Genomic DNA, 18,957 nt, shown 5'->3' with positions numbered 1-18,957 from the left:
TGAATACAGGTCTTTTACCTCTTTGGTTAGGTTTATTCTTAGATATTTTATTTTTCTTTTTGCTATTTCAAATGGGATTTTTTTCTTGAATTCTGCTTCTGCTGTTTCATTGTTGGTGTACAGAAATGCCTTTGATTTCTGGATATTGTCTTTGTATCCCGCTGTTTTGCCAAATTCATTTATTAGGTCAAGCAGTTTTTGGCGGAGTCTAAAGGATTTTCTATGTACACTATCATGTCTTCTGCAAACAGTGACAGTTTTGTTTCCTCCTTTCTGATTTGGATGCCTTTTATTTCTTTTTCTTGTCTGATCGCTGTGGCTAAAACTTCCAGTACTATATTGAATGGAAGTAGTGAAAGTGGACAGCCTTGTTTTGTTCCTGATCTTAGTGGAAAAGATTTTAATTTTTGCCCATTGAGTATGATGTTGGCTGTAGGTCTCTCATATATGGCCTTTATTATGTTGAGGAATGCTCCCTCTATTCCCACTTTGCAGAGTGTTTTTATCATAGATGGGTGCTGTACCTTATCGAATGCTTTTTTCTACATCTATTGGATCATGTGGTTTCTGTCTTTGCTTTTGTTTATGTGATGTATTACATTTACTGATTTGCGAATATTGTACCATCCTTGCATTCCCTGGAATGAATCCCACTTGGTCATGGTGTATGATCTTTTTAATGTATTGTTGGACGTGATTTGCCAGTATTTTGTTGAGGATTTTAGCATCAATGTTCATCAGCAATATTGGCCTGAAGTTTTCTTTCTTTGTTGTGTCTTTATCTGGTTTTGGAATTAGAATGCTGTTGGCCTCATAAAAAGAGTCTTTGGGAGTCTTCCATCTTTTTGGATTTTTTGGAATAGTCTGTGAAGGATAGGGGTTAGCTCTTCCTTAAATGCTTTGTAGAATTCTCCTGTGAAACCATCTGTTCCTGTGCTTTTGTGTGTTAGGAGGTTTTTTTTTTTTTAAGATTTTATTTATTTATTTGTAGAGAGGAAAGGGAGGGAGAAAGAGAGAGAGAGAGAGAAACATCAATGTGCAGTTGCTGGGGGCCATGGCCTGCAACCTAGGCATGTGCCCTGACTGGGAATCGAACCTGCGATGCCTGGTTTGCAGCCTGCACTCAATCCACTGAGCTACACCAGCCAGGGCTGTGTGTTGGGAGTTTTTTTAATTACTTCTTCAATCTCTTTTGCTGTTATTGGTCTGTTCAGGCTTTCTGCTTCTTTTTCATTGAGTTTTGGAAGATTATATTTTTCTAGAAATTTGTCCATTTCACCTAGGTTTTCAAATTTCTTGGCATACAGTTCTTTGTAGTAATTTCTTACAATCCTTTGTATTTCTGTGGTATCCATTGTAATCTCTCCTCTTTCATTTCTGATTGTGTTTATTTGGGTCGTCTCTCTTTTTTTCTTGATGAGTCTGCTTAAAGGCTTGTCAATTTTGTTTATCTTTTCAAAGAACCAGCTCTTGGATTCATTGATCCTTAGAATTTTGCTTTTAGTCTCTATGTCATTTCATTCTGCTCTGATCTTGGGTATTTCCTTCCTTCTGCTTGCTCTGGGCTGTCTTTGTTGTTGTTCCTTGAGTTCTTGTAGATGTACGGTTAGGTTGTTTGTTTGGAATGTTTCTAACTTTTTTAGGTGGGCCTATATCACTATGAACTTCCCTCTCAGGACTGCCTTGGCTGTGTCCCATAAGTTTTGAGTTGTTGTGAGTTCGTTTTCATTTGTTTCCAGAAACCTTTTGATTTCTTCCCTAATTTCATTCCTGACCCATTCATTGTTTAATAGCATGCTATTTAATCTCCATGATTTTGAGTGTTTTGGGTATTTTCCTTTGGGTTGGTTTCTAGCTCAGTCCTTTGTGATCTGAGACAATGCTTGGTATGATTTCAATTTTCTTGAAATTGTTGAGGCTTGTTTTGTGTCCTGTCATGTGGTCTGTCTTTGAAAATGTTCCATGTACATTTGAAAAGAATGTGTATTTGGTTTCTTTGGGATAGGGGGCTCTGTATATATCAGTTAAGTCCATTTCCTCAAGGGTATTGTTCAAAGCCACTATATCTTTGTTGATATTTTGTTTGGAAGATCTGTCCATTTTTGACAGTGGGGTGTTAAAATCCCCCACTATAATTGTGTTGCTGTCCATATCTTTCTTGAAGTCCTCTAAGATTTTCTTTATATATTTGGGTGCTCCTATGTTGGGTGAATATATATTTACAATATTTATGTCTTCTTGGTGGATTCTTCCCTTGAGTATCATGAAGTGACCTTCTGGGTCTTTCTTTATGGCCCTTTTTTTGGAAGTCTATTTTGTCTGATATGAGTATTGCTACCCCGGCTTTTGTTTCCTGTCCATTTGCTTGGAAAATTTGTTTCCAGCCCTTCACTTTTAGCCTGTGCAGGTCTTTTATCTTGAAGTGGTTCTCTTGTAGGCAGCATATGTGTGGGTCATGTTTTCTTATCCATTAAGCTATTCTATGTCTTTTGATTGGAGCATTTAATCCATTTACACTTAAGGTTATTATTGATAGGTACTTTTTCATTGCCTTTTATGTATGTGTGTTCCTCTCTCTCTCTCTCTCTCTTTTCCTTCCTTTCCTTAAAGCAATCCCTTTAGAATCTGTTGCAGAGCTGGTTTGGTGGAGGTGTATTCTATTACACCTCCACCAAGACTTCTTTTGTTTGAGAAGCTTCTTATTTGGCCTTCTATGTTGATGGAGAGCCTTGCTGGGTAAAGTAGCCTTGGTTGCAGACCTCTGGTTCTCATTACTTGGAATATTTCTTGCCATTCTCTTCTGGCTTGGAGCGTTTCCATTGACAAGTCAGCTGTTAGCCTTATTGGGGCTCCCTTGTATGTCACTTCCTTTTTCCCCTTCTGCCATTAATATTCTCTTTGTCTTGAAATTTTGTCATTTTAATTATGATGTGCCTTGAGGTGGGCCTCTTTGGGTTCCTCTTGATTGGGACGCTCTGTGTTTCCTGGATTTGTGTAACTTTTTCTCTCATCAAATTAGGGAAGTTTTCCATCATTACTTTTTCAAATAAGTTTTCTATCCATGCTGTTTTTCTTCTCCTTCTGGTATCCCTATTATACACATATTATTACATTTCATATTGTATTTCATTTTTCTTAATCCCTCTTCATTCTTTCTGAGCCTCTTTTCCTTTTCTTGCTCTTTCTGGGTGTTGTGTTCTACTTTGCCCTCCAATTTGCTAATCCAGTCTTCTGCTTCATCAATCCTGCTTTTCATTCCTTCCACGGTGTTCTTCAGTTCAGAAATTGTATTCTTTATTTCCTCTTGGCCCTTGTTGATAGTTTCTATTTCTTTTTTCATGTTGATATAGTTTGCTGTGAGATTTTTGTAGCCTCCCTGTAGTTTCTGGTAGCTCATTGTGAATTCATTGAGCTTTCTGATAATCATTGTTTTGAACTCAATATCTGATAGTTGGGTTGCCTCTATTTCATTTAACATTTTTTTCTGAGGCTTCCTCCTTTCCCTTCATTTGGGGATTGTTTCTTTGTTTTCTCATTGTTCCTGAGATTCTTCTTGTTAGACTCCATTTCTTAAATTGATCTGTTCTTGTTCCCTGTGATTATGGTGTGAACTTCTGTGGTAGAATACCTGTGAGATTCAGTGGTGCAGTCTCCTTCGTGTATCCTGGTGTTCACAACTTCCCCCTACTCTTTTTTGTGATCAGTTGGAGGAGTAAGGCAAAATAGTTTAAGACAGCAAGACAGTATTTTATGATATTTACAGTAGCAGCCAGTAGAGAAGAGATGGGATATCCTTTGGCTACTTATAGTGTTAACTGTGATCTTTCACCCCACTAGCCATGTTTTAGAAAGGATGGAAAGAAGGTAAGACTCTTATTGGGGACGAAAGGATTGTTAGTTGGATCTGGAAAGCTGTGAGACTGTGGGAGATCAGATTCTGATGTAGGGTGAGAATTAAGATTAGTAAATAGGAGTAGTGTGTAAAAGAATACAGAAAACCCCCACAATAATAGAGTTCAGGAAATTGCGACGTGGGCTGAGATCAGGTAGGGGTGTTGAGTAGTATTTACAATTGTATGAACTAGCTCTTATTTACAGTAATATTAAAGCAACAATCATGTGGCAGAATCTATGAGATCTAGGTAACAAGAATAAGGAGTATAGAACCTTGAGAGGTGTACTAATGGAACAAAAATGAAAGACAGTAAATAATCAACACACTGTGACTGAGATAACAGGGGGAACCTATCAAATGACAGTATAACCAGCCAAGCAAAGAAGATTATACAGAAAGAAAAAGAATACCAAAATACTATTAAAATAAAAAATGTCAGAAAAGTGAGAAAAAGATAATACGAATTTGCAGTAACTTGCAAGCTCAGAAGAAAAAAAAGGGGAAAAAAGCAGAAGGTGGAATGCACGAGAGATAAATTTGGAGTGGAAGGAATAATACTAGGATGGAAGGAAGAGAAACATAAGGAATTGAGAGATATAAAAATAAGAATTAAAAAATAAAAAGTCACTTAAAAAACAAGATAAAATCAAACAATCAACCAACAACAGCCCCCCCAAAAAAAAAGAGCCAAAAAACCCCCACAAAAAACCACCTCTTGTTGGTTTCTAACTGGCCACACCAGTTTTTCTGGTCTTGCTGGCTTCAGTAGGCTGAGGGGCCTTTTGAATGCTTATCACTCTTCCCAGTAAAAAGTCAGTCTCTGGAGTACTGTCCCTAGGGCCTGCAGGGTGCTCTCCCCAGAGCCAATCCGACTTCCTCCTGCAGGACCCTGGGCGCTCATGAGCATGCTCTCCTGAGCTCACTGCCGCAGTCTCCCGCTGGGGCCCCACAGAGCTCCTGGGTTTTCTCCGGGTTCACGGTGCAAGCTCCAGGGATCGCAAGGAGATGCACTCTTCTCCCAAATTTCACCGCAGCAGGCTCTTTGTTCTCGGAAAGTACCCGAGTGTTTTCTGGATTCACGGGGCTCTGGGGATTGCAAAGGGCACGCACTCCCACCAATTCCCCGTTGCTAGTTCCAGGAACCCCCAAAGCATGGTGTCCCTTCCTGGTTCACAGCGGGAGAGTTAGGAATTCCGAAGAGGCTCGCGCTTCCCCAGTTCACTACCGCAGGCTCCAGAAACCAGTGAACCCCTGCGCCCTTTCCTTATTCAGGGCTGCGAGATCTGTTTTCCACAGATCAACACTCCCACCGGGCTGGTGGTGCCGGTGCATGTCCAGGCCACCTCTGGTCACCCCGGCTGGGGGCACTCACCCCTCCCAGGGCTATGCTTGGGTGCCAGCAGCCCTGCGAGACTGTCTCCCAGTCCAACTGCCCTCTCTGTGCCTTCAAGCAACAAGGTCTCCCTTGGCGTTGCTCAACCCCCATTGTGCGGGGAGAGAGCAGCGACTCCACTCTCCTGGGTGCCCTGAGGCAGACCTGGGATCAGCAGGCCTGGGGGCTGCACCCCCCCTGGTCCCCGCGCTGATCCCTGGGTCCCTGTTGTCCTGAAGCAGTCTCCTTACTGTCTGGTTTTTCAATGTTGGCTGTAATTTTTGATGTCCTTTTTTTTATAAATGTTTCAATATCCTATGCCCCTTGCTCTGTTCACCGATCCACCAGTTTTTCTCCCCTGCACAATGGAAGGGGATCATGATTCCTCCAACTAAGGCGCCATCTTAGGACTCCGGCATCTTATTTTTATAGCCTTCTCACTCATTGCTTGAAATTCACTGAAATCACTTGTAGCTGGTGGTCCAATCAAATTCAATCCTTGGTTTCTTTGTGTACTTTGAAAGGATTTATTGGTGTTTCTCTATGTTACCATGTTATTACTATGTTCCAATATACAATGGTGTTGTTCTTGGAACCAGTTTGAAGTTTAAATAAATGTTGCTTTTTTTGCAGCTTGTATTCTAAAGGATAGTCTGTATACCATAAGTAAATTATTTCAGGTGATCACAGTATTGAAAAGAAATTATGAGAAATAGTATAGATAAAGTTTGGGATTGTATGCTATTTTACATACAGTTTTCGGGGAATGTGTCTGATAAAGTGATCTTTGAGCAGAGACCTAAAGGTGGCTCAGAAATGAGTCATGCTGATCTATGGGTGATGAATAGTCCAACAGAAGCAACCACATTTGCAAAGATCCTAAGGCAGAAAGGAGGACAGCATAGAAACCACTGAGAGTAGAATGGTATATAACATGGAATAGTCAGAAATGATGGTTTAGAGATGAGGAGTAGGTATGAGCCCTGGATCTACAGGATTCTGTAGGCCATGCTAAGAGTTCAGTTTCCTTTTTTCTTTTATTTTCTTTATTCTTTCCCATCTCTCTCTTTCTCTCTTTCTCCTTCTTTCTACATTTTATGGAAAACCAACATTTGACCAGATAAATGACTTATAATTGGCCTATGCTTAAAAAGGAGCATTCTGGTAACTGTGTAGAAAATAGTCTGCAAAGAGGCACAAGTGGAACCTGAGAGATCAGTTAGGAGACTCTTTCAGTAGCTCAGGAAAGATGATGATTCCCGGAACTCCGCTGGAGGTGATGAGAAATGGTTGAATTTGGTATGTATTCTGAGTTTCAGTGAGAGGGTTTTGATAATAGATTAAATTCTGAGTGTGAAAAATAAAAGTCATGGACAGCTCCAGGGTAGTTCAAATAACTGGATGAGTGAGTTACCTTGATCAAAATGAGCAGGATTTTAGGAGCAAGAGGTTTGGGCTAGTTCAAACTGAGTTAAGTTTGATTTACCAAGTAGGTATTCAAAGGGAGATTTTGAGTGGGCAGTAGGATAACTGTCTGTAGTAAAGGAAGGGAGGTCATTTGAATAGACATTTGGGAAGCAGACTATAGAGATTGTATTTAAAGCCTCATAACTAAATGAGATTGCTTGTGGAGTAAATATAGTCAAAAAGTGTGTAAAGTTGAAGTCCCAAGACAATTTATCATTTAGAGTTTGCATAAATTGGGCAGATTCAGAAAGGAGACTGAATAGATGTTGCTTATGAAGCTAAGCACCAACCAGATGTACGGGAGCTCATAAAATGAAAGTGAAGAAGATGATTCATGACAGTAGGAGTGATCAGGGTGTCGAACTGCTGAAAGGTTGACAGAGATAAAGACACAGGATTTGGCCACCTGGCAGTCATTTGTTATTTGATAAGATTAATTAGGACAAAGGCCTGGAAGAAATCCAAACAATACAGGATAAAACTGAGAAAGCACAAGCAGTAAGGAGGGACAACTACTTGGACAACTTTTGAGAAAGAGAAAGAGAGAAACTGTAATGGCTAGAGGGGCATCTGGAATAAATGGTTTTCTTTAAATGGGTATAATATGTCCCGACAGGAATGGAGAGAGAGAGGAGAGAGATATGACTCAAGAGAAAGAGAGAGATAATCAAGCTTGTCATGCTACCACCTACAGTAGCAAGGTCAAACTTTCCATTTTTCCTGTAAAAACAGGGATCTTTTGATATTGTTCACATTTCATATCTCTAACATTCAAAGCAGAGAAGCAGAGGCCCAGAGCTCTAATGCCCTGTCTTATCAATCAGGAATTTCCTGTGAGATTAAGGGCTATAGAAGCATAAACGCCCATAGCAATCTGCCTTTTCCTTTCAAAAGTAACTGCATCTACCCCATCCTTTCTTTTCATCATCTTATTTCAGCGAAATAAATAATATCCTTCTCCCAAATGTAATGTCTTTGTTTCGTGGACCTCTTCACAAATGGCTAATTCAAATAATATTCTTTTCAACCAAGACAGCATTGGTAGGGATAACCTGAAGACATATTTTACAGTTTGAGAATTGCTAAATCTAAGCAGATTTATGAAAGTTTGTGTTTGACATAATCATTAAAATGATATCAAAACATGAAAATAGAATATGTGTATTCATGCACACACCTAGTCATGAATTTGTCAGAAATCTTTATTGCAAACTACAAAAGAACTATTAAATTTAACTCTATAGAAAAAAAGAATTTAAGTCAAAAATCGATAATTTTTTTCTTGTTTATTTTGTTCATTAGATCCCTCTTATAAGTGAGATCATATGGTATTTATCTTTAACTGACTGGCTTATTTCATTTAGCATAATATTCTCCAGTTCCATCCATGCTGTTGCAAAAGGATAGGAATTTCTTCTTACTTTCTGCTGTGTAGTTTTCCATTGTGTAAATGCGCCACAGTTGTTTTGATCCACTCACCTACTGACAGACACTTAGGCTGTTTCCAGCACTTGGTTATTGTAAATAGCACTGCTTTGAACATATGGAACAGGCTGTCAGCAGCCAGAGGGAAGCGGGTAGAAAGATAATGGTGGAAAGAAGGAGAAAGTACTAGTTAAAATACCTGTATGAATGATCCATGGACATGGACAAGAGTGTGGGGATTGACTGCAGGAACGAGGAGTGACCTGGGTGGAGGAGAGCAAAGGGGAAAAAATTGGAACACCCATAATAGAATAATAATAAAAAAGGTTCTTTTCTAAAAAAATCAATAATTTGTTAAGGATAACAGACTCTACCAGAAACCAAGGAGCAAAAATCAACGGAATCCTACCACAAGACTGTATTCCTTAGTGTGTCACTGGCAATACCACTACCAAATGTGTGATATTTGTTTCCATGTCACTGGATTCATTGTTCCTAAATTCTTATCATCCATCCTATTGCCACTCTTGTCATGAAGTGTCTCCAAATTATTGGCTGAGCATGAATCATATAATTTTTCTCTAGTTGACAGGGAATAGGAAGATTATTTTCCTACTGTTAGTTTTCATAATAAGAGTTTATTATAAAACTTCTATATAATGTCTGTGAGGAGAAAACAACAAAAATTAACAATTGATTTGAAGTCTGTGTTGGAATAAAAACAAACCCTTAGTAACATGAATTTCTAAAAAGATAAGCTATCCAGCAAAATTAGACTAGCCAGTACTGAAGTCCTGCTTTTATCATTATTTTTGTTTCTTTAACAGAACACATCATGAAGTAAATTGCCAAAGTTACTGGTTGGAAGATATGCCCAAAAGCATAATTATCATTCCATGCATGTTTCTTTATGAGTGATACAGAAAACAGCAATAAGTAATGTCTACAATTTTTCTTTTTTTTTTTTTTACTGGATATACCTGACATTTGGTTTTATATTCTCTCAAGTATAACATCTTTGTATTAGTGGAAGAATTGTCTCAAGTCAGCACTAAACATACTTAAATACTGTGCAATCTCCAAAAACCTTTTGAAAACATAAATTTAATTCTATGTGCCTCTATTTATAAAGTTGTTAAAATAATACCCAAATTCTAGCATCAAAATTTATACTAAACATAAAGAGCATTAGTGTAATTTTGGAGGGGAAATTTTAAAATCTGTATAAATAATATGTTGCCATATTTGGAAAGCTATTTTTAGTTCAGACAGATTGGCTTCAGAAAGCAATATTAATTGGATTATGGGAAAACAACTAAATGATTAGAATTATTCTTATACAAATTATAATTAAGGAAGAATCTAATTTAAGAAATATACTAGCCCTGGCTTGTGTAGCTCAGTGGATTGAGCACAGGCTGTGAACCAAAGGGTTGCAGGTTCAATTCCCAGTCAGGGCACATGCCTGGGTTGTGGCCCAGGTCCCCAGTGGGGGCCATGGGAGAGGCAGCCACACATTGATGTTTCGCTCTCTCTTTCTCCCTCCCTTCCCCTCTCTAAAAATAAATAAATAAAATCTTAAAAACTATATACATAATGATGTAAATATTGTTTCTTTTTATATGTTTTTTATTTTAGCTTTAACATCTCTTTTTCTCACCACAGATTCTATATTAATAAAGACTAGAAATAATTATTATCTGATAACCATTGATTTCTTAAAATGTCCTAGCAGGAAAAGTGCAGTTTTTTTTTCAGTTGGGCTCAAAATGGTATCATCAAACACTGTGAGAGATCCCTGAATACTTTATAATAACTTAAGAGACCACATTTCCAAAGCCACAGTCCTCTATACCTTTTGGCATTGCAATAAAAAAAAAAATGTCAATATTGGCAGCTTCGGTTACTGAATTGATGTGGGGGATTGTTCATTTTAAATATGAGTCAGCAGAATATTAAGGCATGAAGTGTAGAGAGCAGCCTGAGGAGCACTTTCATAAGGAATTCGAAAATCTGGACTCTATACTTAGTTTTGCTTTGTTTACTAAGTATTAACTTTATATATTTATATCTCTCTTTGTATACTAAGAGATTATAACAAATATAATCAAATGCTAAAATATAATCCAAATATACATTTTTCAGGCTAAGAATATTCTCTAATTTATTAGCTCTACAAAATTTATGCCATTATGTAACCCATTAACCTTTAAATACTCAGTTTTAAATCAACAAAATTAGATGATAAATGCTTTGACTAAGAACCCTGAAACACCAATCCAAAAGAACCTATGTACCCCAATGTTCATAGCAGCACAATTCACAATAGCCATGTGTTGGAAGCAACCTAGGTGCCTATTAGTAAATGAATGGATCAAAAAACTATGGTACATTTACACAATGGAATTCTATGCAGCAGGAAAAAAAGAAGGAGCTCCTACACTTTGCAACAACATGGATGGAACTGGAGAGCATTATGCTGAGTGAAATAAGCCAGGCAGTGAGAGACAAATACCATATGATCTCACCTTTAACAGTAACCTAAACAACAAGACAAACAAACAAGCAAAATATAACCAAAGACACTGAAATTGAGAACAGGCTGACAATCACCAGAGTGGAGAGGGGAGGGAATTTCAGGGGAAAAGGGGAAGGGTTTACAGGAACAAGTATGAAGGACACATGGACAAAACCTAGTGGGGGGGTGGAAATGGGAGGGAGGTGGGGAGCACTGGGGGTTGGGCTGGGATGGGAGTAAAAGACAGAAAACTGTACTTGAACAACAATTAAAATAAAAAATGTAAAAAAATGCTTTGAAAACTCTAAAGCATTATGCAAATGTACAGAATATGCTTATGATTATAACTGTTTTAGTATTTCACAGTGGCTTGGGTGAGGGAGAACATTTTCATGGAAAACACTGAACTGTTTTTTGTATCAATGGTCCTTGATATTGGTGATGCTTGTTTAAAGAGTACCTCTTGCGTAGTATGGGAAGGGATAGAGAGTTTGCAGGCATCTGTGCTTCACTGTCACCTACCAGTAGGCTGTTAAATCAAGCTTAATTAAGAAATACACCTAGGTTTAGGAAATCCATCCATCAGTCTGTGATCCAAGTCAATGGTATCTCTTAGTGCTGTCATATAAAGATGTGCTTAAAGTTGCTAGAAATAAACCCAAAGGGGGTTTTAAGGTCATGTAAGTAAACAGGAATGTACAACTAAATACAAGCAATTGTTTGAGTTAGTACTACTTACTCTTGTAGGCAAAGTCTCTGATATCTTGCATTATGCTAGAGAGAGAATTGAATTTTAACAGATATCTTTTATGCTGATGTAATGTACAACCTTTAGCAGAAGCAAAGATGAAATGCTCCTTAATCACTCCATAAGGAAGTACAATATAGGTGTCCAGGGAAATTGTTCTCATTCCCTTCGGATGCATGTTCTTTCTGAAGACTCCTTCTAAGACAGTTCTCTTGTGAAGTCTATTTCAAATGAGAGAACACACTTCCTTAAGGATATGGTGACATTTGAGAGACATAAAAGAGAATGTACTGCCCCAATATGTAGTACCTTCATTTTCTCCCTTTGTTATCACAATGAAATAGGATTTTTGTTTCTGGAAGTATCAACATATTAAAAATGGTTATTTATTAATAACTTAGTTTAAATGCTTCACCATTGCATTCCCAATGGAAGACTACCAAGCATGAGGTTTCTTTTTATTGCATAGATTCAAGATGAAGATCTGGAACATAGCCAGGGAGGGAAAGAGCTCCATTTGGAGAGTGGATAAAAGACACTGAAACAGCATTGGGTTTCAGAGCAGTAAAGATAAACATTATTGAGTAGGTAATGGATCATAAAGAAGGAGGGAAACATAGGCGTGAGTGGCTTCTGAAAGAATTTCTGTAGGACTGCTCTTGTAAGGGGACATGCAGGTATACCTTGGAGATATTGCTGGTTCAGTTACAAACCACCACAATAAAGTGAGTGACACAGTAAGGTGAGTCATAATCATTTTGCTGGTAGAGGGTCATGCCTTCAGTTTGAAAGAAAACCCACATCTGTGAAGCACAATAAAACAAAATATGTTTGTACAAGGAAAAGCTGTAGCTCAATATGCATTGCTTTGGCTATCACTGAGGCAAATATGATTTAAAAATTATTAAGTCCCATACTTTGTCTCTGATTTTTAATATTTTGCATTTGCCAAGTGAGTATAATGCCATTTTTCGGATATCAGCTTGGCTAATCAAACAGATATGAAAGCATTGTTGAGAAATACAAGATGGCACAAAAGTAGGTTTAGTGTTGTTCATATGGAAAATAATATAATAATAAATAATCGTATAAGAACAAACTATGTTTTGCATGTTCACAACTGTAAACCTTCTTTTGCCCCAACCTGTACTTACTGTTTCAAGGCCTAGTTCTTACCTTTCCTTACAAAAATTTCAACACTTTAGTCTCTAGAAATATCAGTTTTCTATCTTTCTGATGATGCTTGAAGAAATGCTTTGTGATTACACCATAACTGGGCATTGAACACAGGGAAATCTGCAGATCGCCTTTTCACATTAGTAACTGTTACAATTCACTACAGGGGTGCCATTTTTAGGGCAAACCATTCATAACTATTACTCAGTAGCAAAAATCTAGAGAAATATATGCTGAGTCTGGAAAACAGGAGTGCATTTTGTGAATTCTGGAGAGAAAGGCTTCACAGAACAAAGAATCTGAAAACAATTTTTTTCTGTGGGAGAGAATCTTGCTGCGAGGTACTGCACATCCCAGACTCGCACATACTGATAGAATATGGTGTGAAAATCTGCAGTTGCGTTAGGGCCCTAAATGCTGCTTCTACAGCTCAAACTGCTACATTCTTCCTTCATCCCTGATTTTTAGCAGTAGCTCTTCTCTGAGCATCATGTTTTTCACTTCATTTTTCTCTTCAAAATTTTATTTTGCTTCCATTGAATTCTGTGTGGATGGTAACTGACAGAAAGCAAAAAGACACAGTGAGAAAAGAGGCAGTGTGCTAGTTTAATTGTGTACCTCAGACTCGTATTCCAATATTATCATCAGTTCAGTCACAGTCCGTCCTGCATTTCAGATGAAATCTAAGAAAATAAACAATTTAAAATAAGTTTTATGTGCTCCTTGTGGAGAGCAGACAGATCATTGCATCCATCAAATCCCTGTTTACATCAATAGAGACTGGCATGATCTTAAACTAGCAAAAATTGCTCTTGCTTTGCTGCTATTAGTATTCTCAGCTGCTTCAAGGCCTAAGGCCAGCAGCGGGAGTTCACTTAGGTGTCCATCACCCATAGTGGTTCTTACAGAATATAATCCTTAATTCACTTTAACACAAAGAAGTGTCTTTCATTCTGAAGTGCAAAAACTGGTAAAAAGAACACAATGCGGTTATTGACAGTGTGGCTGATAAGGTCTTGATAATTTGTTAGAGGGCTCAGGGTGTTATCATTGTTCAATTAGACTTCTTTAAAAGTTATGGATGTTTTCCCTCCTTTTGCTGCTTGGGTTAAGGCAGATTGTTACTGAACAGAGTGTCAAATAATGGCAAAGGACAGAAGTAAAATTTCAAATATCTGGGTACAAATGGATTGGAATGCAGAGTTCATGGGGTGCAAATATGATTACTCTCACCTGTTTGTAAAAGGTATGAAGTTCCGTCAGTACACAATACAGCCTAACCTTTACCTACATGTTGTTATGTGTGTATGCAATTTAATTGCTATCACTTCTTTGTAGCAATACAAACACAAATAAAAATAAAATCCTGGGCCCTAGATGTAGCAAGTTGAGAAATCTGCAAATTACTGTTTTAAGAATCATTGACTTCTTTTTTAATGATTTTATATATTACAGAATAGATGTTATTACTCATATCTTCATATGAATAGATTGCTTAATTTTATGTAGTAATGATCTCTTGATGATAATAAAATATTACCTGATATTAATGAAATATTTAAGAAATAAATTATATTTACTCCATTTTTATTTTCTTCAAGTGGTAAAAATTAATTCAAATTTCTAATGTGAAAATATTACATTTTAAAAAGTTTATTTAAAGAGTTTGTGAAAATTCACTTTGAATTTTACTTAATGATTCACAGCCTTTCGTATAGTTAGTCTGAGGCTAATTGAATTTCTTTAAATGACCTTTCTTATTCACTCTGGTAATGAAGAATAAATCCACCTTCTATGTATACTAGAGTTAAGACAAAGAGTTAAAACTACTCTACTTTTGCAGTCATAATTTAAGGTTTAGTTAATCTATTCTTATGGGCATAATAATTACCTTAAACTTATGCTGAAATACAGCTTGATATGAACTCATACGTCACTCCTAGTTTTTAACAAAACTAAGGGCAATGATAGTTATCAAAACCACGGGTAAAATTAGTGTAAAGTGCTTGGCTGATGTTTCTTCAATGCATTTTGAGTGTATTTAATACTAATCTCAGAGAAACTAGTTTAGAATTGACCATATCTGATTATATCTTAGAGAGAAATTATATAAATTTTCAACATGTTAAGGACAGATTATGGTCTTCAATGAAACATGAAATACAAAACAAATTCAACTCTTAAGATAGTTTTTACTATACTTTCTGAAACTCTTGCTTAACTCCTCAACCAGTAACAAATGTTTTGCTCTGATATCTATTCCTTCCCTACAAGTTTCTGAGAAGAGATGCAAACTGGGTGCTGTTTTGATCAACTTGAGTCTTTATAAGGAAACTTTTCTCTGTCTTGGCTTTATTATCCTAAATATAAATTTGGATGACTTTTTATATGATAATACCTTGTTGTGCATTAAGATACTATCAGACCCATCTTCAACACACTGGATAGAGGCTATTTTATTGACAAAAGATAAATCACCAGAATACCTTTTGAATTATATGATACTTTATAGAATGTGGACAGGTGATCATCAAGTCAGTATAGGACATCCCTGACACACACAAAACACACACACACACACACACACAAAATAGTCAAGATTATTGCTTTACAATGCTTGATATGTTAAATAATCCTTGTCCATTAGAAAATAGAACCAATAGAGTCAATTTAATTTTACTTTTCATATGTTACTTAAACATTTCAGTATATCAGATCATTTCAAAATATTTAGTTTCTGAAAAAGCATCCAGGCCTTTTTGGCTTTTGATCATGTCATTGAAAGTGCTCTGAAGAATAAAAATTACTTTTCTTACAAGTCCCTGAAATTGCTGTACTGATTCCAGAAAAATAATTTAGTATTCTATACAATGTTTAAAAAGTTATTAAGTGCATATAGAAAAGAAAAGTATAGTTCATGAAGCTCATTATTTATAGTAAGATTATTGATGTAAAATAGAATTACTATGCTAGGCCAAGTCTTGTCTTCTCTGAGTTATATCCCTACAGAAGAAAGACAGTGCTTATCTCTTCTTGGGGTATATTACTTTTCTTAAAATAGTCTTTTATTAAATCTGCAGGAAATAATTCTTAATCACTGAAATTTTTGCCCATGTATAGAATTACCAATGGAACAGGACCTTCATTTCTCAAACCATCATGTGTTTAAATAAATTTTCCACTCAAAAATTTTGTGTGGAAAAAAATAGCACATACATGGAAGGAAAACAGAGGAATAAAAATATATATGTCAGAGAGAGAAGAGGGCATGTAGGCATGAGTAAAAGAGGAACATGAATATCAGAGTGATGGACCAAGGAAGAGGTAGCAAAGGTGTCAGAACAAAGTCAATGGGTGCCATTGAGTATAAGTGTGCAAACAATATTTAGGGGAAGTGGAGAGTAAAGATCAGTGAAAAAATAAGGGGGGTAAAGGACAGGAGTGTTACTATTAATTATAAATAACAAGTCATCTTTGAAGCCACACTTACCTGGTTGCATAGAATTTCTTATCCCTGGGCATAGACTAACATAACAAACAGGATATTCTTTCTTTCCGTTTTATCCTAGTGCTAAAATAGTGTTGTTGTCCAGGTGTCTGTGTTCTAAAGTGATAGTTACTATATAAATTTTAAATAGGTAATAAATATTAATTAATGTGATGCATTTTATACAACTATCAGCTGGGCATTTCAAAACATTCTGCAAACAGTTTTTATAAAGCCTCTTTAATTAACATTGGTGCCAGGGATGATCAGACTAAACATTTATTGAGGGATATAGTGTGAAACATTTTATAGACATTGATTTGATCTAATAAAGCAGACAATGCAATAAACACATGATAAATAAGTGACTTATCCAGGAAAGGCTTATCTGGCATTCACTCCATTTTATAATGCCATAGATTATGGACCCCTCCAAGAACCTTGGGGTTCAAGGAAAGAAACTGACATGATTAAATAAAAGTGAATGTTAAAAATAGATTTCTAAAGAGGAAATGAATGTGACTAGTAGTTCAGGAGGAAGCTTTAAAAAGTCAAAGGAATTGCATAAAACCTGACCTCATGGAAACATTAAAAAGTGATCAAGACCTTTCTAGAAAGCACTAACAGTTCCAAAGAATAGACAGTTTCTCCTTCTCTACTTCTTATCTCCCACTTCAAGTCCAAATTTTCAGATTTCCATTGAAGTATGTTGTCTTAGACCTCAATTCTTTGGGATATATTGATATATATGATACATATCATATGACATATGAATATTATATGTACATTATATATATCTCAAGGGATTGATATATATGATATATATGAAAGGATTGATGGTGTGTGCATATATCCATCTGACCAGTTAATTTTTCCCCTTCTAAATATTCAACTAAAATTTACCCCATTGACTCTCACTGATGCTTTAGTAGATAAGAAGAGTACATGAGTACCATGCTCTGTAAAAGAGTTATGCCAAGATTTCGAGGTCAAAATGAAGACTCTCCTTAGTAATTGTCGTTCTCTTCTGAAATATTGTATAGCTTTGATACTGAAATTACTATTTTCAAAACAGTCTATTTTAAAATTAATTTGGTCCTCTTCCCAGTCCCCATATCCTGAATTATGAAACTCTGGGAAGAATTTAGTATAGCCAATCCCAAACTCACTAAGCCTTGTGTATACAAATATTGATGAAAGTCAGTTATTGGAAACACATAAAGCAGTTTCCCAAGGGAATTATATTATGCATATTATCAGATCATACACAAGAAGTCCTTTTAGTTTATAATGCCACTACAATACAGTAAAACTACCATTTAAAGCTTAGTCACAATTTAAACATTAGTCTCTATGACAAATCATTCTCAATACTTTTCAGCTTAAGGCACACTATTATGCATGGTATTTGCTTTTCTCTTACAAATTTCTTTTTTTTAGTATGCCCTAGAAAAAAGAAAGAATTCCTTGAAGCTTCTGAAATGTAGAGTGCATGGTCCACTTTCTGAGATTTTCAAGAAGGAAAAGGGATTTCTGTTAGTCAATGGGGAAATTTCAATCTCTGTATGAGGTGACTGTTTGCAAAGCATACTCATAATGATTCATTTGTAGCCTGAAGATGGATTATCTATACAAAATATGAGGATCTAATAAGTGCCTGGAATAGTATGATTCTGATCTACATATCATATACTGCTTATTTAGGAATATATGTGTCTTTATTATTTGTTAGATATGGTGAATTTTGGTCCACTATCAATGAATATTTATTAACTCCTATAGAATAGAAACCATTGGGAAATATGAGGAAGAAAAACCAGGAAATAATTATATCTAATTCCCTTTCTATGAGTTGACACTATATGTAAGATTAACAATAAAATATATTTAATTATGTGTTAAACAAAATATCTGGCAATATAAGCTAGAAGACAGCCAAGCAAGAAAGAATTGCTTTCAACTGAGATGATGAGAGAAGGTTTCACAGAGAAGGAAAAAATACAATTGATATCATTTAAGAAAACAGAGTAAACTGTTGATACAAATTTTAGAATTGAGTTTTAATTTTAAAATGGTATTCAAGAAGGAAAAGTAGATTAAAAATAACTCAGGAGGAATAAAAGAAAAATGCTTTCCTTCTTTTTCTGTTGTTATATGAGTAAAATTCCTAAGAGAAAAGTAGTTTAGGACAATTAAAAAGATTCAAAAGAGAGTTCTCCAAAACTTAGCAAACATTAACATTCTGAATACAAAAACATGTCAAAAGCATGTTTTCTTTTCTACTGTATCAATGAATGAGATTGTTTTAAAATAAATGAGAACAGTTATTTAGCCTGTTTACAATAATACAGTATTTTGCCAGTATAATGCTCACAAATTTTTTAGTGAAAAATAAGGATGCATACTATACATGGGTATAATGATTACATGCCAAGAGAATAATAATGGGTATAATTTACCTGAAAAGAGAAGTGGAAAAACTTAAAATTTCAGGGGGAAAAGTAAACACACAAACACACACAAGTCCACACATCACAAGATATATGAGTTCATAAAATTTATTATTTATTTAATTTACAGCCTCATTTAAGTCAGATGCTACTTGGTTCCAGACAGGATTAAAAATGACATTCAAATTTACCATATTTTGCCTTGTACACTGTGCACCCATGTTTTTGGCCCATACTTTCAGGAAAAAAACTCCTTCATTTTAATTTTTTTTAATTCAGTTCGCTATTTATTTATATTTAGAAACAAAACTGTCATATTACAGGTTATTATTTTGCACATAGATATTATTACTGCTTTTTTGTTATACTTTTAACACATAAACATAAGTTAAAGAAATAAAAACATTTATATAGATACA

Source organism: Phyllostomus hastatus, unplaced genomic scaffold, assembly GCF_019186645.2.
Source record: "Phyllostomus hastatus isolate PE091 unplaced genomic scaffold, TTU_PhHast_1.1 phas_contig_86, whole genome shotgun sequence".
NCBI classification, from domain to species: domain Eukaryota; kingdom Metazoa; phylum Chordata; class Mammalia; order Chiroptera; family Phyllostomidae; genus Phyllostomus; species Phyllostomus hastatus.
This window is presented reverse-complemented; position numbering follows the sequence as displayed.